Consider the following 22576-nt stretch of genomic DNA (forward strand, 5'->3'; position numbering starts at 1 on the left):
GGACCTGCTTTCTGTTCCTGCCCCAAGAATCCTTCTCTAGAGTTAGAATTGCTCTTGTCCCCATACAGACAATGGTTTCCACACATACCAGTGACTCAATGACTATGGTAGAATAAAGTGCACCCCCCCCAAATATTCACCTCCTAATCCCAGGAACCTGTGAATATATTACCTTACACAGCAAAAGGGACTTTGCACTTGTGATTAAGGATCTTGATATGGGGACATTTTTCTGGATTAGCCGGGTGGGCCCGATGTAATCACAAAGATCCTTAAGGAGGGTGGGGGAGGGATGGATTAGGAGTTGGGGAAAGCGGATGCAAACTATTATATAGAGAGTGGCTAAACAACAACTGTATGGCACAGTGAACGATATTCAATATCCTGTGATAAACCATAATGGAAGTAAATGTGAAAAAGAATGTATATAAATATGTATACCTGAATCCCTGTGCTGTACAGCAGAAACTAACACAACATTATAAATCAACTCTACTTCAATAAAATAAATTTAAGAAAATGATCCTTAAAAGTGGAAGAGAGAGGCAGAAGAGGGAGGCAAAGGGAGATGTGACAACAGAAGAGAAGGTCACAGTGATACAACACGAGGAGGACTCAAGTCACCCTTGCTGGCTTTGAAGAGAAGAGGCTGTGAGCCAAGGAACGCAGGCCATCTCTAGAAGCCAGAAGAGACATCTTCTGAAATCGAGGCCCTACCCTAGAGCCTCCAGAAGGGAACACAGCCCTACTGACATCCAGATTTTAGCCTATTGACACCCACATTAGATTTCTAACCTTAAAAATTGTGAGATAATAAATTTCTGTTGTTTTAAGCGACTACGGTTGTGGTAAATTGTTACAGCAATAACAGAAAACCAATACAATGACATATGAAATTTTCTCTCTTTATCAGGCAAGCATAGCTCAAATAAATCTTCTGTAGTACTTGCTTCATTTTGCAGCTTCTCAACCTTGGCTAATTTCCTCATTTATGCTGACCTGTGCTATCCCAAGAGTGTTATGACTCTTGCTTTCAAATCATCTTTTGAAGAGTGCTAGCTTTCTATGCTTGGGGAGACCACCTCCTCTTACAGCTGGAATAAATCCCACTGGCTGACATCATGATTTGATTTTGAATCCATGCACAACATATACATTTGAAGGAAGCCACAGACTGGCAGAAGATTTGGCCATTATAATTTTGTTAGAGCACTGCTCACAGTAATTCCCTTCTCTTGACTCTCTTACTCATTCTTCACTGCTCTTGGAAACTTATTTTCACATTTTACTTTTTACTGTAGATACTACATTGAAGACAGGCATTTCATCCACCTTGTTTGGGGAAGACCAATGGGCTGTTAAAATCTGCAGAATTTGGGGGTATGAAGAAACTCTAAGAAGTCCTAATCACTCAGTGGCTTAATGGGAACCTGGAAGGGTATCCTGGTTCCTCACTTAAGCAGGGTTGGACTAGAGACATTGTTGCATCAAGATTAAAAGCAAGTCTGTAGATTTCCAGTTTCAGTTCAAAGTTTATTAAATAAAGTCACCTGATAACAGTTTCTATACTCCTACAATGTTTTTCCTGGTCCAGTGTTTCCCAAAGCATAGGGTGGATGTTTACCACCTGCTGATATATGAGATGGTTTAAAGTGATCCATGGACAGAGCATTTAATAACATTGAATGAATCACATGAGGCAAATGTGATTCCCTTTTGAATTCTCTTTTTTAATCATTCTTTGTGCTTCAAGGTGAAAGTATCCTCTGCTGGTGTGCATTTAACACCACTCTAACCCGAGCTAATCTGCCTTGTATTAAAGAAAAAACAGTCCTCAGGCAACAGAATATTTTTAACAGCTTTACTGAGAAATAATTGACATAAAACAAATTGTATACTTAAAGGGTATAATTTGAAAAGATTTGACAAGCATATACACTCATGAGACCATTACCACAGTCAAGATAATAAATATTTCCCTCACCCCAAAAGTTTCCTTGTGACCAGTTGTGATCCCTTCCCTTCGAATCTTCTTGTCCACACCTGACCCCCAGGTAAGCATTGACCTTCTTTCTGTCACTAGAGATTAGTTTGCACTTTTGAGAGGTTTATATAAATGGAATAATACAGTGTGTACTCTTTTTGTTTGTTTGCTTCTGACTGCTTTCACTTAATATTTATTTTGAGATTCAGCCACATTGTTGTATGTGTCAATAGTGCATTCCTTTTTATAGCTGCATAGTATTCCGTTATATGAATATATCACAGTTTGTTTATCTCTTCACCTTTGATGGACAGTTGACCTGTTTCCAGTTTTGGGCTATTACAAATAAAGCTACTATGAACACTGATGTTCAAGTTTTTGTATAGACATATGCTTTCTTTCTCTTCAGTAAATATCCTGCTGTGGTATCGCTAATCACATGGCAGGTATATGTTTAAGGTTACTGTCAAAACATTTTTCAAAGTGGTTGTACCATTTTACATTCATACCAGAGAGTATGAGAGTGCTGGTTTTCTCATACCCCCATTAAGACTTCTTATAGCCAGTCTTTTAAATTTTAGCCATTCTGGTAGTATGTAGTCATATCATACTGTATTTTAAATTGCATTTCTTTAATGACTAGTGATGTTGAACATATTTTAATATGCTTTAGTTGCCATCTGTTATCTTCTTTGGTGAGATGTCTGTTCAAATATTTTGCTAATTTAAAAAATTTGGTTGTTTGTCTTATTATTGAGTTTTCAGAATTCTTTATCCTGGATGTGAGTACTTTATTCGATAAATGACTTGCAAATATTTTCTCCCAGTCTGTGACTTCTCTTCTCATTACCTTATAGTATTTTTTAAGAGAAAAAATTTTAACTTTGACAATGTCCAGTTTATCAACTGCTTTTTTTTATGTATTGTAATTTTTGTGTCTTTTCTAAGAAATCTTTGCCTAAGTCAAATCACAAAGATTTTCTTCCACGTTTTTTCCTAGAAGTTTTATAATGTTAGGTTTTATATTTAGGTCTATGATCCACTTTGAGTTAATTTTTGTTTATGGTGTAAGGTATGAATTTAAGTGTTTCCCTCCTTTCCTTCCATCCTCCTGCTCACCCTCCCTCCCTTCCTTCCTTTCCTTCTTGCATATGATGTCCAACTGACCCAGTACTATTGTTGAAAAGATTACACTTTCTCTACTGAATCACGATTACACCTGTGTTGAAAATTCGTTGTCCGTATATATGTGGGTCTATTTCTGGACCCTGTTCTATTCCAATGATCTGTATGTCTATCTTTATACCACTACCACACTGTCTTGATTACTGTAGTCTTATGTTGGTTATTCTAGAGGTTCTTTTCCTTTCCATATAAATTTTAGAATCAGCCTGTCAATTTCAATAAAAAGGCCTGCTGGGATTTTGTTTGGATGTATTGAATCCATAGATCTATTTGAGGAGAACTGACTTCTTAAAAAATATTAAGTCTTCCAACCCATGAGCAGCATATCTTTCTCAATTTACTTAGGTCATCATTCCAGTTCCAATGCTCTTCATTCCTTTGCACACAGTTCACCTAGTACTTCTTTTCTTCCTGAAGGACTTCCAATAATATTTCTGGAAGAGCAGGTCTGCTGGTGATAAATTCTTTCAATTTTTGCCTTTATGTTTGAAAATTATTTCCCCTTGTATAGGTTTCTAGGTTAACAATATTTTCAGTACTTTAAAGATGGTTCTCCACTGTCTTCTTGGTTGCAAGGTATACAATGAGAAAGCTGTTGACATTTTTATTTTGGCTCTTCTCCATGTATCATGTCTTTTTTTTTCTTGGCTGCTTAGAATTTTCTTTTTTAATTATTGTTTTTTAGCAATTTGACTATGATGTCAAATTAGTATATTTTCCTTTGAGTTTTTTAGATCTGTGAATTTTTAGTTTTATCAAATTTGGAAAAACTTTGGCCATTATTTCTTTAAATACTTTTTTTCTGTCCTCCCCTGTTTCCTTTATGGACTCCAAACACACAAATATTAGGCTGCCTGCAGTTGTTCCACAGCTCACAGATGCTCTTTTCATTAAAAGAAAATTCTCTTTGCTTCATTTTGTATTGTTTCTATGCTGTGTCTTTAAGTTCATGAATCTTTTTTTATTCAAAATCTAATCTGCCATTATGAGGTATTTTTCATCTAAAACATTGTGTTTTTCATTTCTAAAAGCTCAATTTTCAAAAACTTAGGGTATAGTCTTTTTTATATCTTCTTTGACTCCACTTACTTTTTATGGGAATATGGAATATAGTTATAGTAACTGTTTTAAAATGCTTGTTTGCTAATTCAGGGTTGGTTGTAACAGATTGTTTTTTCTCCTCCTCAGACGTAGTACTTTCCTGCTTCTTTGCTTGTCTAGTCATTTTTTTTATCCATTGCAGGACATTATGAATTGTAACTTGGGTGCTGAATATTTTTGTATTCCTGTAAATATTGCTGAGTTTTGTTCTGAATCACAAATGTGGAAACAGTTTGATCCTATTGGGTTTTTGCTTTCAGGATTTGTTAGATGACATGAGAGCAGTGATCAGTCTAGACGTTCACCATTTCTAAGGCAAGATCTTCTGAGTGCTCTACCCAATGAATGATGAATCAGGAGGTTTTCCAATCTAGCTGAAAGGAACAGGCACTATACTTGGCCCTGTGTGAGTCCCAAATACTATTCCTCTAATCCTTTTGGGTGATTCTTTCTCCATGCTCAGGTAGATTCCTCCCACACATGTGCCGGCCAGTCCTGTGCTGAGTACTTCTTAAGGGGGAACCTCTGCATATCTCTGGGGAACTCCTTCAGTGCAGCTCTCTCCTCTTCTAAATTCTAGCCACCTTGTTCTCCCTGGACTCTCAACAACATCTTGATTCAGGGAGACCCCTGGGCTTTATCTGGGTTCCTCTTCCTGTACTGCTGCTTGGAAACTCTAGACAGTAAGCTGGCAGAATTGTGGGACCCACTTCATGTGTTTCCTTCTCTCAGAGATCACTGTCCTTTGTTGTCTGATGTTCACTGTCCACTGGCAACATGGTAACCTTCTCCATTCTCTGAGAAGCAACTGCTGACTTGAGCTAAGATCTGAAGGATGAGTAGGAATTGTCCAGCAGAAGAGTTAAGGGGCTCACCATGAATGCTCACCTCCGCCCCACGGTGTTTTGGATTTTTACCATTTTATTCAACTATAGAGATTTCATAAAACTCAATATTGCCAAATCCAATATATCGTATTTGTAATTTTTTCTCATGTTGGAAGGGCTACCATCACTGTAGCGCCAAGTCAAACAATATGTGTCTATAACTGTTTTATTTCTATGCTAGTCTGTTACATTACTCAAAAGGAAGGGTCCTTTCTCTGTCAAATTTGATAGGAAAACAAAACAAACAAAACTTCCAGAGTCGTTTTCTTCATGAGAAAACCACCTATGAGAGTTGAGGTTCCTTCCAAAATTCAAGATGGAGTTTACTCCTGGTGTCCTGAAGTCCTTTTACACCAGAACTACCTGTGCTTTACTCTACAGAACACCACTTATTTCTGAGAAGACCCAAGGAAACATGAAGGAGCCAGTAGTGCCTCCTTAGTGTTCAGGGGAAGTAGAAGAAGTGGATAAAGGTACACATACCTGACTGAGTTGAAACATGCAAGGCTCCACATGATTTTGTGCCTGTCTACCTTCCTGAACTCACCCCTCCCATTCTTTCTCACCCGTACCCCATGCCATCCTTATACACTTGCTAAGCGCCTGACAGCTACTTCAGCCTCCTTTCTGCTCCTCAAACAAGCCAGCACCTCCTGCTTTGGGGCACTTGCTCCATCCTCTGCCTGGCAGGCTCTTCCCCGTGTCATCACATAGCCAGCTTCTCTTCATCCTTCAGTGCAGGATCAAATACTGCCTCTTCATAGAGGCCTTCCCTGGGCATTTAAGGACATGTTCTATTTTGCTAATTTACTTCTCTATCTTCCTCTCTAGAATGTAAGACCTATGAAGGCAGGGGTATCACCTCTACTATACTTAGCTGTATACCGAGTGCTAGCACAGTACTCACCATATAGTAGATAAAACTCAATAATTAATCTTAAATAAATAAACTAATATCAGACACCATGCTAAGTAATGGTCAATCATTTATAGGTTAAATAATTCTAAAAAAATTGGGGGAGCTATCTGGTTTGCCATGACATACAAAAAGAAACAGCTGATTGATTTTTTTTGTGTGGTACGCGGGCCTCTCACTGTTGTGGCCTCTCCCGTTGCAGAGCACAGGCTCCGGACGCGCAGGCTCAGCGGCCATGGCTCACGGGCCCAGCCGCTCCACGGCATGTGGGATTCTCCCGGACCGGGGCACGAACCCATGTCCCCTGCATCGGCAGGTGGACTCTCAACCACTGCGCCACCAGGGAAGCCCACAACTGATTGATTTTTAACTTTCTAGTATGATGACAAGTCTCACTAAATAAAACCAGGACTATACACTTTCATTTAAATGGGTGATATACATCAGCTTTTGTTGGGACAAATGCTGTCACAGACATGGCAAATAAGCCCCTTAGAGACTGGTTCCTCTAACTGATGGAAACAAAAATTGCCATTCAGGTTCGATTGGGATTGAACATGTGGATAAGACCTAAATTTACTTCTAGCCTTGATATAAACTCATCTGCTATTTGCCTGGTACAATTGAAAGTAACATTCTCACAGCCAGCCTGCCCTATAATGATTTATCATACTTGCTGTTCCCGATGTTGTCAGAACTACGTCCGCAAAATAATATGCCAGCAGTCAATAATTATGCAGGTTTATCAGCCTAGAAGGTCAGCATATATTATAGAGTAGACAGTTCTGGCTGATTAGAAATCTCAAACACTGATAGCAACTTGAATATCTATTATTGTTTAAAACAAAACAAAACAAAAAAAACCCAGCAGCTCTCTCTCCTGTGATTTATTCCTTGAGGATACAGTCAGAAAGATGATTGCATCAGATTGTCCAGAATCACAGGCTTGCGGCATCGAGCACTTGCCTACTTGCACTTGGATCTTTCATCAGGAAGCGTAAAGGAACACAAAGACTGTGTGGCAAGACAGGAAAGGCAGAGAAAATAAAGAAGCTTTCCTTCGAGGTCTGAGAACTAATGGTAAGGCCAAGGCAGAGAGGGCTGTGGAGACACAGAAACTGGGTTTGAACCTGGGCCTGATTACCACTTACTGGCTATGGGACCCAAGGTGGGTTCCCTGACCCCTCCCAGCCTCAGTATTCTGTCTGTAAAATAAGAAAAAATAATATTTACCTTCCAGGTTATTCTGAGGATTAAATAGTATAATGAATGGGTAACTCTTTAAACTAAAATTTTACTGTGGAAATACCAGGCATAAAGTACATTCATAGGTATGCCTTTTAAATTTTTTAAATGGACTTTTGGAAAATGGTAGAAACTTCTGGACATCAAAGGCCTTTGTGCTCTTTGAAATGCCCTGAATTGGGAAGACAATACCGCGGCAGGAGAAGTTAAGGAATCCAAATGACCTGGGTTTGAATTATGCCTCCACTACTGCCTACTGAGGTGACATCAGTAAAAGGATTATTGCAAAATTAAATGACATAAATGAGTTAAGCTACACAGTTACTGGAATTATCTGTTCTTAGCCAGAGAAAAGTAGTTTCGTGAATAATGTTAGTCTCTCAGGCATAGAATCACTAAGGATCTGAAATCATCTGAATTTTATGGAGGAAACTGTATGCTCACAAGTAAGGATAGTCTCATGGAATAATTTCAAGTATAATTTAATGTTTCTCTATATTAAGGAAGTCTCACTGCCCACAGCCATCAAGCTTAAAACTAATTCTGTCCACCAGCCATAATCATTCAACTTATATTATATTATCATATTATAAGCAAAAAACTTATTTATTGCCTTCATGGAGAAGCAGACCCTTCTGTGTCATCTGTCATCTGTGTGGTCTTTGCAGCCCACACGTATTGAACACAAGAGTAAAAACCTGGCTTGAGGTCCCTTTTCAGCAGGGATAACACAATCACCCATTTCCTAAGCTCACAACTGCTCAAATGGCTCAGCCCCTCTTTGCCTTACAACGTCAGGCAGCTATTAAATTTTCACCCTTCGATCAGCCTCCTGTCTCTTTTCCTGAGGACTGGTATGGGAAATTTTCTCCCTTCCCTGTGAATGGTGCTGGGTTCATTATTAAATTTTGTCTGGTGAATGAGGAAATCAAGGAGACATGAGGTGATTTCAAAAGTACATGTTCCCCATTCTTTTTGGCAGGGCCTAGGGGGAGAAAGAACAATGAGATTGTTTTAGGATTTTGTTTTATTAAGAGACAATTAGTGGTGTCTCTAGAAGTATACATATTTGAAAGAAATCCACTTATAGTAATTCAAGTGATTTAAGTAATTAGGAAGTCAGCTTTGTCAACAGTGAAACTATCAGCTGAGACACTAAGGACCTGGAGTTCATAACAGGGGGTGAAAGGAGGGAACAGGATTAGGTACCAGGTAGATGGAGCTTCATGTCCCTGTAATATATGGCCACTCTACATCCAATCTTGCAGGAGCAGAAGCAGATTTTCTGTAGGGCCGTGACTCACTTTCAATCCCTCTTGTCCCTTGCAACACAGAGCACACATTGTGTTGCTCCCTTGGCTATTTTCAGATCGAGTCCAGCATGGCAGCTTCCTATCACTGTGCTTCAGGCACTAAGCAGAACATTTTACATTCAAAATTCACATAAGCCTCAAAATATCCTTGTGAGGATACACGATTGTTACCCTACTTTACAGAACAAAAATGGAATAGAGGGACATAAAGTAGCATGCTTCCTGTCAACAAGTAGGGAGTGGTGGGGCTGGAATTCAAACCAGGTCTACGCTCTTTAGCGTTACCACGTGAGGCCTCGCTAGAACCATCCTCTAAGACCTGCAACCCTACCCACCCTATGAGGTTCAGCCCGAGTGCTACCTTCTGCAGGCAGTGAATATTTGTTAAACAAATCTCAGATAACTCTCCTTCTTTTAAATAATTGGTAATATGTTACCACCCAACATTCATCTCTATTTCCACAGGATCTGTTTTGTATTTAGAGCTCTAATCATCTTTTTGGTGCTTTATCTTAATCAGTTTCATACTTTACTACATAAATTTATCCATCCATACATCCTTTCATTCCTTCAACATCCCTTGCTAAATATATAGTGGCCACCCATATTCTCTAGGCACTGAGTTACCTATTTGGAATAGGTAATAAACAAAATAGACATGGTTCCTGTCCTCATCAACCTTACAGTCTAGCAGAAAAGAGACATAAATTAATCAAATAATCGTGTACATATATAACTACAAATTGAGACAAGTCCTATAAATACGGAAGGGCAGGAAGTTATGAATAACAGGTGGTTCTGACATCCTCTGAGGGAAGTGGAGAAGGCCTCCCTGGGGAAGTGCTCTGTGAGCTGAGAGCTGGGGATGAATAACGGCCAGTAAATAAAATCCATCACTTATGGAGTGTTCAGTATGTGCTGGGCTTTGTTCTAAGACTTTTCATGTAGTAACTCCTTGACTCCTCAATACAACCCTACCTATTTTTTTCCCGGAACCAGTATTATTAACCACTACCCTACCACTTTCCATGTTGGAGAGGAAGAGGGGGAAGCATTCCACAGAGCAGGAGTAACAGTTGCACAGGAGTTGGAGGCTGACCCACAGAAAGCAGAGGAGAGCGCTCTGTGATGAAACCCCAGAGGCAGGGAGAGCTGATGCTGAGGTCTTTGGCCTTACTTCTACGAGTTTTGAGAATATTCTTTTCTTAAACTAGGGAAGTGACATAATTAGATTTGAGAGTTCAGAGATCACTTTGGCTGCTGAGTGGACCTTGGAATGCAGGAGGGCAGGGTGGTGTGAGGAGACCCATTGGGAGACCACTGCTGCCCTCTAGAGGAGGGCTTGGACTAGAGTGGCAGCCCTGGAGACAGAGACAAATGGATGGATTCAAGTATATATGGGTAGCTCTGTATTCAACTCCAGTTATATGTGCAAAATTCCCATAGATTCATATGATAAAATATAGTCTTTAAATGTATATTCACCCTGAGCTGCTCTGGTCTATGTCCCCAAGTCCCGGAGGTTTATGGAGTTCACTCTTAGTTATCGGTCCTCCTGGTGGGGATAGTTTGAGAGATGCTGTTTCTTATAATCAGATTCCCCAGGGGCTTCAGGGCTTAGGACGCATATAATTAACCTGCAGACAGCAGTACTAAGGCCCTTGGCAAATTGGTGGATGTTACTTGACATCGAAAATCGGAGTTGAGAAAACCTAAATTCAGCAAACCCATGACTTTTGTTGGTTCAGTGCTTTAGTTTGCAGATTAAAAACAAACTGTTATGAATTCCATAAGCTCTGAGTGAAGGTTCAAAGGGCAATTTCAAGAGATTTTTCATAACTAGAAACTAGAAGTTCTACTGTGATAACTTGCCCATAAACATATGAGAACCACACAGACTTAATATTTATTAAGCTACTCCTGAGGTTTTTAAACTAAATGGAAAAGTGCTAAGGGCCAAACATTCATGTTTGCAAGTATTACAGAAATTCAGGATTTTTAAAAATCAGATATAGGAGAAAAATCTCCATGGTTTACACTTAAAACTATAGTGTGGGTACTCAAACACATATATAAGATGAAGTAGGCAATCAAGGCATTCATCTACCTAATTATTACCCTCCAAACTGTCAAATCAGATACTTGAGTTCAAACATGGTTTTGGTTTTTGGAAGTGCGTCTTGTTTTGTTTAGTTTCAGGGAGGCCACGTCTGAATTTGAGTGATTGAGCAGAAGTATCTTAAATCTATTCAGAGTGACTGAATTGTTTGGGGGCTGAAAGAATATTATTAATACAACATGAAGCTGGAAATGGTGTTTCTGGATTTTTACAGTTGCAAATACAAGGCATGGGGAACTTACATAGGATTGAGCTTCTCATTCAGTTCCATCCCTAAAGCCTTGCCAGGTGTGACCATAGTTCTGAAGAGTCCTGCAGAGTTGCAGCTTCCCAGGAGGGAAGAGCTTCTGTTAGGTCTACAGGAAAGAGCAAAACCCCAAGTGAAGCAATGTGTTTATGTGTATAAGTACCTCTGGGAACATGTCTCATTGGATCGTCATACAGCCCTGTAAGGAGAATAGCGCCAGTACCGTGAGCTCCGTTTTGGGGCTAGAGGATAAAAAAACTGAATGAGCTTTCTAAAGTGGTAAAAGAGATGGAAAATGGTGAGACTGATCTGCAGTCATTTGGCATGGACCTCAACTCTGGTGGATATTTCAAGTGGGTTTGCTTACAAAGACCCACCCTCCTCTTCCCTCTCTCTCTCCCTTTATCCCTTCCTTCCTCCCTCAATGTATATTTATGAAATGCTTCTGTGAACAATACTATGGTAGTCACTGCTGAGAAACCAAGGCAATAAGCCAGATAACCTAAGCCAAAATCAAAACAAAACTGTTCCTGGAAAAACGAACAGTATAATTTCTGAGCCAGACTTTCATAACGTCAAGCCAAAATTCAGATGATTGGACTAATTATGATTTGTTTCGTCTATTTGACTTAATTAGCTGACTAATGTCCTTATTTCTAATTGTATCTGGAATACTGGAACCCCAAACTGTAAGATATTCATGCCCTGGGTGATTTGGGACAAGTTGCTTTACCTCTCTGATTCTCAATTATAACATTTTTCTCAATTAATAGATATTTTATATATATTATAAAAGTTTCCTCAAGTAAAAAAATTATAAAAGTGCTTTGAAATGAAACCTGGAACTACTTGGTATATACAGAGCCCTCAGGAAGAACCTGTTATTGTTTTTATTAAGGTGAGACATGAAATGGAACTTACACGAATGCAAGGGAAGGTGGGAAAGGCTTCCAAGGAACTAACATTTGTTAAATGTCTTCTATTTGCCAGTTTATTCACCAAAAAGTGTGTCTTCTCACTCTGTATGTTGGCCATGACACATGTACTTTCCTTGGGCCCCAGGGAGTTGGTAGCTCCCTATAACCAGAGAAAAGGGGTTGCTTTTAGCACCCAATTGGAACATACTTTTCCTAGTTACTGACAGTCCTTAAATAAGGCATTAAATCTCCTTGACCCATAGAGTGAGGAAGTGATTCCTTTTAAAATTCTTTTCCAGTGCTGATCTCATCAAGCAGAAAGTCTCAGTTTGGAGTTGTTAAATCTTTAACACATCTTTTACACTTCATAATTTTCATCCTTAAAGAGGTCACAAGCTCAGAACCTTAGTCAGACAACTGTCTAGTTACAGTTTAATTTTTAAAATTACTTTTTACAGTGATTTTATATAATTAAAATAATAATATGAAGTTTTCTTTTAAATAACTGACTAAAAAGGAGAGGTGATTTAATAGAATACTAAGTAAATATTAGCCAACTATGATAAAAACATGAGGATAATATCAGTTGGTTTGCTGATACAGCAAAAATTAAATTAAAATGACTGAAGTTTGGGAACTACTGCTCTAGCCAAAAGGGAACCCTGACTGTTCTGTTTGGCCTTATGATCTCAGCCTTATTTTAAACCATCTAAGGCTCTTTGCCCCAAGAGAATAAAGAGATGATACGCTTGGTTGTCTGGATTCACCAAGAGCATGAGAATTGCAGTATTCTTGAAAAGAACAGTAAAAGCACATTTATAGAGACCATACAGTCAGCCAGAAAGAAATCTCTGGGCCGATGACATAGCAACCAGGGGGAAGAAGGGGCCTAACCCAACCAGATCAGACCTCCGTTGGGCCCCTTCCATCTATGTTCCAGAGGACTGTCATATCCAGATCTAGGGTGAGTGTGATGTGGGTGCAGAGATGGAATGTCCAAGGAAAACAAGAACAGTAGTCAGATAAGAAGAAACCTTTCCTTGGTATCAATGTACTTGCTACACTCTTAGTGTGTGCTTCTGTGATCAACCTAATAAATTCCCATTTCTCCTGGAAAATAGTTTAAGCACAGTATTTTGTAAAAAAGGATCATTAGTGAACATATTTCAAGAGGAAAGAAACTAAATAGAAAATTCCTATCAAGTGAGAAGGACCCATAAGACCTTTACCTTCATGAACTCAGCTTAGTATATATATATACTAACTTAATACTCACACTTCCAAGTAAGTATGATGATGTTATTCCACAGATGGGAAAACAGGCTCAAAAGAGTGAAATAACATCCTAGTTAAACAGTTAGTAGAGATGAAGCCAGAGTCCAAACTTAGATCAAACCTCATTTGTTTTTCACGATATGAACTGCATGGAACAGTGTTTCTGTTTTTTATTCAGGGTCTATACATATGACTTAAAGGTTCTGGGTCCTTTTCTTGGAATCGGAGACACCTTTATCTGCAAGGAATTTTTTAGATGTTCAGCGCAAATTTGGATTCATTTTACTGTTTCGTTTCTTGATGCAGTAGATTATTGATGATGCAATAAATCTATGACCTAGCAGAGAGCTTGGACCCTTTCTATAATGTTTTCCCTGTATACACACAGTTTTTCCACATACTTGTTTTTTTGTTTATTGACTGTTCCATTCATTTGACTGTATTTACCAAATGTTTGCTTTGTGCTTGGCATTGGCCTTCATCCTCTGCATCTATCTACAATGAATTTGGAACCATCTGCTACTCACCAACATCATTAACTTTCCTGCATCAGCTGTGTTGCACACACCACCATTATGTTAAATGTGTTCCCACCATGCTTGATCTTTTATTATATCAATGTGGGCAAAAGTTCTCCCCAGGGAAGGTGAGTGAAGATGAGGTAAGAAACAAATGCTTTGATTAGAGAAATGGTTTCTAGAAAACATTTCTTTCTTCCTTTTACCCCCATTTAAAAGGGGGAAAAAGTGAGAGAGAAAAAAACCCACAGGCAAAGGAAATCATTTCTTCAGCATACTGATGGCCTCCAAAAAATCTTCATAAATATCTAAGCACATTCACATACTCTGTTTCTCAACTACTCCTTCCAGCACAGTGTTTAGAACACTCAGGATGTACAGATGGTGTGATGTAGTTCACCAAGAGTCTCACTAGAGTCTGAAGGAGAAGTTAGTAAAATGAGCTTCCTTCTATTTTGCTTCAGGGCTCCTCAATATAACTTTTTCTTGTAGTTTCTATTTAGAAAGCCAATTCAACTTCCTGTCTTGTTTAACCTAAATGGGCTTTTCAACACCTCCACATTCTTGTCTTTTCAGGTCTTTATCATTCTTGGTTTGAATGTAAACCTTCACCAGTACTTGTTTTTCTTTTCAAGAGTGACTTGCAAGCCTCTCTGTTTTGATGAGCCTTGGATCCTCATTATTCTGTTCTTTCAAAAGCAAAGACTGATTTCTTCAGAAAAAGTTTTTTGTTTTTTTTTGTTTTTTTCTGATGCCTCCTTGCTTTCTTTGTCCTGAAATACCAAACAGATCTCTGACTCTGTAACATAGGTTTTTATTTTAGATCACGTTCAGGAGTAGATCATGCAAGATATTATACATTGTGTGTGCCCTTTTACTTATTCCCTGGATGAATTTAGTGCATTATTCACTGACTAATTTATTAATGTAACATGTTAATTAAATGCCTACTATGTGCAAGACAGTATGCTAAGGTTTGGCAACAAAATGAACAAAGGTACACATTGCATCAGACTCTCTGTTTAACAGAAGAGGGTGACTGTACAACCGAATACCAGTTATCTTCAGGAATCATATATCATTGTTTTCCTCTGCTACAAAACCACGATTTGGTTATTGATACCAAGCAGGACCCTGTGGGCTTCTGGGCATAAAAGCCTTTCTGTGTCTCCTTGTCTGAGTTCCAAAGGGCAGGTTCAAACAGTTGCTAATCAGAGAAGGAAGGGGATGCAGAGACAAGGGAGGAGCAGCCAAGAAACAATAGTATAGCCTTGAGGGCAGAGTCCTGGTTCTGCCTCAAGGGAACTTTTGCTCTTCTGCAGAATTAAAACCCCCAGCCAGTGGAAGACCTGATGAAGCACTCTTCATTCCAGAGATCACAGTTCGCCTATCCTCACCTGACACCAGATGATTTCTGGATGGAAGGAATGCAGGCACTGCAGCACCCTGACCCTTAATCAGCAACACACCCACCCACCCCCCAGGCTATAAGACTCCTTACAGGCCACGCCCCCCCACACCGGGGGACACACAGTTTTGCGGGCATTAGCCCACTGTGGCCCCCTTTGCCTGGCAAAGCAATAAAGCTATTCTTTTCTACTTCACCCAAAAGTCTGTCTCTAAGATTTAATTCAGTGTTGGGGTACAGAGGCCGGATTCGGCTTCACTATTACATAAAGTTTGTAGCTGTGGATGTAATATAGCAATATTTAGTAAATCTTTGTTGAATGAATGAATAAAGGAATACAAAGCTAGAGAAGAAAAGTTTCTGGATAAGATCTAGAATTAGGGATTTGGGTAAATATATAAGTGAGAAAATAAGCACTCAGTAAAGAAAGAGCAAGACTGAGAAGACCCAGGATTGATGTTTTCAAAAACCAAGGGGCCCAGAGGTGAAAAACAAATGTATTCACAGTTATGGACCTCTAGAACCAGGTCAATTAAATTGCTCAGTGGACAGAAAGTTATTTTCAGAACAAAAAGAAATAGGAAATAATGTTTCATATACCACTTTGTGGATTTATAGCATTTACTCCCCAAGAAGTGATAGAAGTTGAAAAAATATAAATTGGTCTATATATTTTAACAGGAAAGAACAAAATCTGACTCCACGTTGGATCTGTTTCTTCTAATTTGACCTTTGCTTTTCCATTGCTTTTGTTCTGTCTATAAACTATAGGCATACATAACGCCTGCCTCAGGGAACCCTGCCCCTCTGCCTGAATGTTAAACTAAAGTGCCTTTATTCAGCTCACAGGGAAACACCCTGACCCTGTCCACCTGTGAATGGCGGCAGAAAAGAAGAAATTAACACATACCCTCTCAGAGGCTGGCCCAAACCAGGAGATATTTTGTAAGACTTACGGCCTTTTTACTTTACATCCTCACCTCCTCCCCCTCTCTGTTCTATAAAAGAAACTAGCATCCAGACCCCAGTAAGATGGTACTCTAGGACACTAGTCCGTCATCTTCTCAGATGCCCTGCTTTCTGAATAAAGTCACTATTCCTTGCCTCAGCACCTCATCTCCTGATTATTGGCTGGTCATGAGGTGAACAGACTGAGCTTGGATTCAGTAACAATATGAGCCATGTTAAGAATGGACCCAAATCAATTTGGTCACTCACAATTTAGGTTCTTTATAGAACTGGTAGCCTTAAAAAATGTAGAGATAGTTTACAGTTAAAGATCTCCTCCTCTACAACTTTGCTACTAGGTTTAAATTGTAAAAAGTCTTAAACTAGAACCTTCCACACATATACAATGTATTAGAAAGCAGGCACCAGACAGTCTAGAATCCATCACTGTAATCCCAATTCTGTCCTTTTAGCATCACAATTTACATGAAAGTCTCACTGGTCATAAACTGATGATATAGTTCATGTATGGAGCAGGATATAGTTAACTCTTGGCTGGCGCTGTGCAAATGGAGTCCTCCAAATCAGCAACCTAATGGACCCAGCATTGGCTGTCATTTCAAATGGTACAGATAGGGCCTCCACTTAGAATGGAGTGGTTTATGGCAGCTTAAAACTCCCATCTGAGTGTAACTTAACAAAGCTAGATAAAATTAAAAATAAAATCTGTTTCAAGACATCAGAGAGCTGCAAAAACAATGAAGATGAGATGGGCTAAAATTGCAGGTGGGAACCTCCCTGAAGGGTGATCTAAAGAACTTCAGCAGCTTTTTCCCAGGGGGCATTTGCCAGGTCTGGGTGTGACCAAGAGGCTAAACAGCCTAATTTGGCTCCAGCAAAGGCCCCTGGTGGGAGGGAGAAAACAGCAAACTATGGCAGTTGTGCAGCCCTGGGGTAAACAAAACTGGTGATCTGAACGGTCTCCACACACAGCTATTGTTCAGCGCGAGACATTTGCTTAATTCTTTGTTGTTCTTGTTGGCAATGGCTTGCGTGATCCTAGTTCCCCACCAGGGATCGAACCCACAGCCGCAGCAGTGAAAGTGCAGAGTTCTAACCACTGGACCGCCAGGGAATTCACTAACATTTGCTGAAATCTGAAGCGGTGCAGCATGAGACTTAGAAAATAAATTGAAAAATCTCTGAAAAGGAGAGTAGAATTTTCCTTAAGTTCATAGTTTTGAGAAGACTTTGACCTGCGAGGGGAGGAACCCTGGTTAACAGGGCCCCGGAGGCAGTGGTGAGCTGACCTGTCCGGGAGCATTTGCCAATTCCAGGTGTGGCCAGAGCTGAGAATCCAGACTGGTCCAGCAGAGGACCACTGCAAGGGGATAGGAAACCAGAAATGTTGACTTTCATGTGAGACTGGAAGGACAAAACTGGAGAGTTGAGGGGCCTCAAATACACAGCTGGTTTCCCCTCAAGAAATGTATAGAATTCTAAAGCTTCAAGGAGCAGGAGACTAAAAATCAAAAGCCTCTGAAAAGCAGAGTAGAATTTTCTGTATTTTGTTAGTACTGAGAAGTCAAGGATTTACAGGGGAATGGAGTCCTGGTCAACATGGCAGGCTCTCCCTTGAAAGGAGGGTCCCATACTGGTCAAAGAAGCAAACCCAGGAGAGACCCAGCCCAGTCACAGGTTTGGGGTATTTCCTTCAGCCCCAATCTATCCACTCAGCAGAAGAAAGGTTTGACTTTCTGGTGGAAGATAACATTATCTAGAGTTTCCATAAGTTTTTGTACACAGCTTATGTCATTCAATCAAAATGCAAAGACCACTGAGGTCAGAAGATGCTCAGATTCTGTCATGCAAGGATGGTGAATGTTTCTAGACTATTTTAGCCAACTGACACCTTGAACACCCTAATTTCACGAATGAATGCCTTTCTAGCATCCATTATGCTAATAAGCAAAAGCTATTGTTGATCAAAGATAAAGAAAGCTGAAACTTTTGTAGCACCCCAGCTTCTGGGGTGTGGCCCTAATGGTTAAATGCTGGCTTTTTTTTTGCGGCACACAGGCCTCTCACTGTCGTGGCCTCTCCCGTTGCGGAGCACAGGCTCCCAACGCGCAGGCTCAGCGGCCAGGGCTCACGGGCCTAGCCGCTCCGTGGCATGTGGGATCTTCCCGGACTGGGGCACGAACCCTTGTCCCCTGCATCGGCAGGCGGACTCTCTGCCACTGCGCCACCAGGGAAGCCCTGCATTTCTGATTAGGATATGGATGAACGCATATGTATCTACAATACATTGTCTATGAAGAAGTGTTTTTAAAGTAAATTATAGACCACATAATAGACCAAAAACTCCTTGAAATCAGGGACTTGTTAAATTCAGCTCTGTGTGCCCAGCTCATTTGGAGCTTAGCACATTATCAGGGATCAATGATACTGGTTGAGTGGATTACTAAATTAAATATTTTGGTAAAGTTGTAAATGATGGATGACTCTTGACAACATTCCAATGTTGAAGAGAGTCAGAACAAGGGGTTGTTAGCTACTTTGTACCTATTCTCCCTAAGTCATGACTCTGAAGCCCCTATCATATTCTGTTGTCCCTCTTGCTTCTCATTTCCTGTCTTAGATTGTTGGGCTTTTATCCTGATCCTTTTCCATGCATTCCCAAGAAGACAGCTTAGCACAGTGGTTGGGAAACAGCCACACAGGTGTCAGGCCGCCCTCACCAGGGGCCTTTGAGCTGCACTTTACCACCTGTCAGACCACTGGCAAGTTACTTAGCCTCTGGCTCCCAGCCCTCTATTATAAAATGGGTACAGCAGTAGTAGCTTTCGTACAAAGTTAATGTGAGGATTAAATAAGACAACACGTGTCAAACGCTTACGAGTGTGCCTTGCACATGGTTTCAGTGCAATAAAATATTAGCAATTATTGTTTTCCTATTCAAGCTTATGCAATACTCAGTTTGGCTTTTTCAATCAAATACCTCTGGCACTTACATGAAGATTATGCTCCTCTTAACAAAACAAGGACTCAAGAAACATGAGACTTAAACGTGATTTGGAATGTATACTTTCAAATTAATATTGCCTCGTTTAAGCAAGTCAACTTGAAAGAGTAACACGCTGGGCTGAGGATATTTAAAAGACAATTTCCCAGTTTGTTAACATTTTTCCAGTCTATATAATGGGCTTTCACCAGTTTGGGAGCCCTCCCAAAACCAGCTCATTGCTTTGTAGCCACAACCTTTTTTCCCCCTAAACCAAAACTGGTATTTCCAACAGAATTTTCTTACTTAAACACAAGATTTAGCTCAAAATGACATTTGCTTTTCTGGAAATAAAATCCATCTTTAAGAGATGAAGACTTTGTAGACTCATAGAGAACAATGGAAAGAGTGTGTTCCAGATTCTAAATGCCACTCCCCAAGAGAAGTTCTTTTAGGTAGGACTCATTTACTTGGGGAAGGGTAACACATTAGACTGTCTGGCCTCCATTAAATTGAAACAATGGGAGATGTGGACATTTGTTGTTGGATCTAACTATCTCTGCTGTCCAGCTACTGAAAACTATAATGGCTGATACATGCTCAAGGAACATGGCATAAGGGCGATAAGCAAATAGCCAATCCAGTAGGTGTATATGACAGCCTGGATTAAACATCAGTTGGTTTTCTGATTTCTGAAAGACAAAGCTGATCTTAAATCATTTTCAGTGTGTATAGTAAAAGGTACATATAGCCCGAATTACCCTTGACAGTCCCTTAGGAAGATAACAAACTGGATACCTGTAAGCTCAAAACAGTCAGTTTTCCTCCACTGTCCAAAGCCATTCTTGTTTCTTTGGTTTACTTCCAGATGAAGCAGTTGGCTTGTGTTTGGGGGTTGTAGGTTAGGAAATATCTTTATCTTTAAACACTGGTAGCACAGACAGGGCAGAGAGATGCCCATGCCATGAGAGGCACATGTGGGAACTGGCGCCCAATGAGAGAAGATCATATTCATTCTTCCCATCTCTCCTGCTCTCCAAGCATATGCTAATTGAGAGAGGTGATCAGACAGAATCCCCTGCACTATTTACACAATTTATCATATTTTCTTTTCTCTCATCTTTGGCCTGGGCAAACCCTGTGAACTGTGTCAGTTGACTCTATTAAATTAGCAGGATGGAGATGTACTCTATACTACAGTCTTTGAAACAACTAATAGCTAAAATCTACTATGTGCCAGGAACTATACTAAATATGCATTATTTCATATACTCTTGTGTAAAGTTTTATTTTTTAAATCATACAGTAAAATTGACTTTTTGGTATACAGTTCTATAAATTTTAATGCAGGCATAAACTTATGAAATGCCACCACAAGCATGATACAGAACAGCTCCATCACCCCATAAACCTCTCTACTATCTCCTTGTAGTCACACTTTTCCCCTACCCCTAACCCCAAGCAGATCCATTGTAACCACAGGTCTGTTCTAGGTCACTAGAGTTTTGTCTTTTCAAGAATGTCAAATAAATGGAATCATACAATAAATAACCTTTGAGATTGGTTTCTTTCACCCAACATAATTCCTTTGAGATTCCTCCAAATGGCTGCATGTATCAATAGTTCATTCCCTTCTACTGCTGAGTAGTATTCCATTGTATGGATATACCACAGCTTATTTATTCATTCACCCACTCTTTTGGGTTATTTCTAGTTTTTGGTGATTATAGATAAAACTCTAAACATTTGCATGCATTTTTTATGTGAAAATAAGTAATAATTTCACTTGGGTAAATATATCCAAGGATGAGATTGTTGGGTCATATGGTAACTCTATATATAAGAAACTACCAAACTATTTCCCAGAATGTCTGCAACATTTTGCACTCCCACCAGCCACATATGAGAGTCTTAGTTGCTTCACATCCTCATCAGCCCTTGGCATTGTAATTTTAATTTTAGTTATTTAATAGGTATGTAGCATGTAATCTTTTAATGATACTATAAAGTAGGTACTATTACTACCTCAGTTTTATGGGTGAAAAAAACAAGGCTCAGAGAGACAAAGTAAATGACAGGAGGCCTCATATTTTATAAGGGTCACAAACAAGATTTGAACCCAGGCTGTCTAACCCCAGAATTCTAGAAACTTTTCACACTATGGTACAGAAGCAATGTTTTCGACCAGACATGTGTCTCCACATGTGACTTTTATTCACAAATCATGATGCTTTGTTACACCTTGTTGATGTTTTTCCAAGTTGGGCATATTTCATATAATTGTGACTTTTGTGAAGAAGCTTGAGGATGTCTTCTATTCAAATAATCGTTCCTTTGGGGAGGTAGTAAGAGAGGGCCCAGGAGACAGATTAAAGACAGTGATTTGAATTTTCTCTTGAGTGAAAAAAAATATTCTGGGCAAAAACAAAAAGAACAACAAACAACCAAAAAATGCTCCCTGTGACCTTTACTTCCTTTCTGCTCTTTCTTCCCACAGGGTAATCAATTTTTTTTTTTTTTCTGGACAAGAAAATGGCAGCTTTTAGAGCCATTTTTATAGATTTGAAAATGGACATTTTTTTCCTGCCCTCTTTTCCTTCTCCCAATTTTTTCTTTTTTCTTATACTTGAACTATGGTCTTAGGACAATTTCACAGCCTCCCAGCAGATGTGATGGAAAGCCTCAGTAGGGGGAAAGCTGCAGAGGAACGAAAGGCTGACCACTGGGTTCACTTACAAAGAAGAAAACTTCAAATAATACATTGAGTTTCTTACAATATATGTAGATCATAAGCCTGAAAATATTAACCATTTGCCTATAATTTGGTTAGGTTATTTCCACAGGTTTTTCTTTGTTTGATAGGCACTCAAATTAACCACAGGCAGCCAACAGTACACTGGAAATAAAAGAATGCTCAAGACTCAGACACTGGACAGAAACCAGTTACCTTTCTTAAATAGGTGAATTTTCATCTCTGAGAGCGAGAAATGACTGACTTTTCTGACATCCAGGCCATCATTGGCACAATCAGTTCTCAACTCTCTGCTTCTGAATGTGCTGGCTTTTCTCCCTCTTGTAGCTTCCTCTCCCCCCACCCACCCAACTCTCCCTCCCATTTGGGAAAGTCCTTCTGTTGTGTACAGGGTATATATTTAAAGCCATGTACCAGAACGTCAGTGCAGCTGGGGAATTCCTCCTGAAAGTGGCTTTATTTGTAAGAGAAGAGTATTTAATGCTGGCTTTTCAGTATTTGATTACACACAACAGATAGCAGGGTGCCTCCTAGGGCAGGTCGGACAGAATCTTTGGGTTCTGCTTCTCTGTCCTTTCTGTATGGGTCCCAGATATCTTATTCCCTCCCTCTTTTCCCTCTCTCCCACCCTACATCTTCTGTTTCTTTCAGGCACATTGGTCCAAAGCTCTCACTGTCTCTGGAGAAAAATAAAACTGGATCACTTTCTAACACCATATTTAGAGGTGGATTCCAGATGTATTTAAATGATAAAATG

This window comes from Physeter macrocephalus, chromosome 8 (genome assembly GCF_002837175.3).
Source record: "Physeter macrocephalus isolate SW-GA chromosome 8, ASM283717v5, whole genome shotgun sequence".
Lineage (NCBI taxonomy): Eukaryota > Metazoa > Chordata > Mammalia > Artiodactyla > Physeteridae > Physeter > Physeter macrocephalus.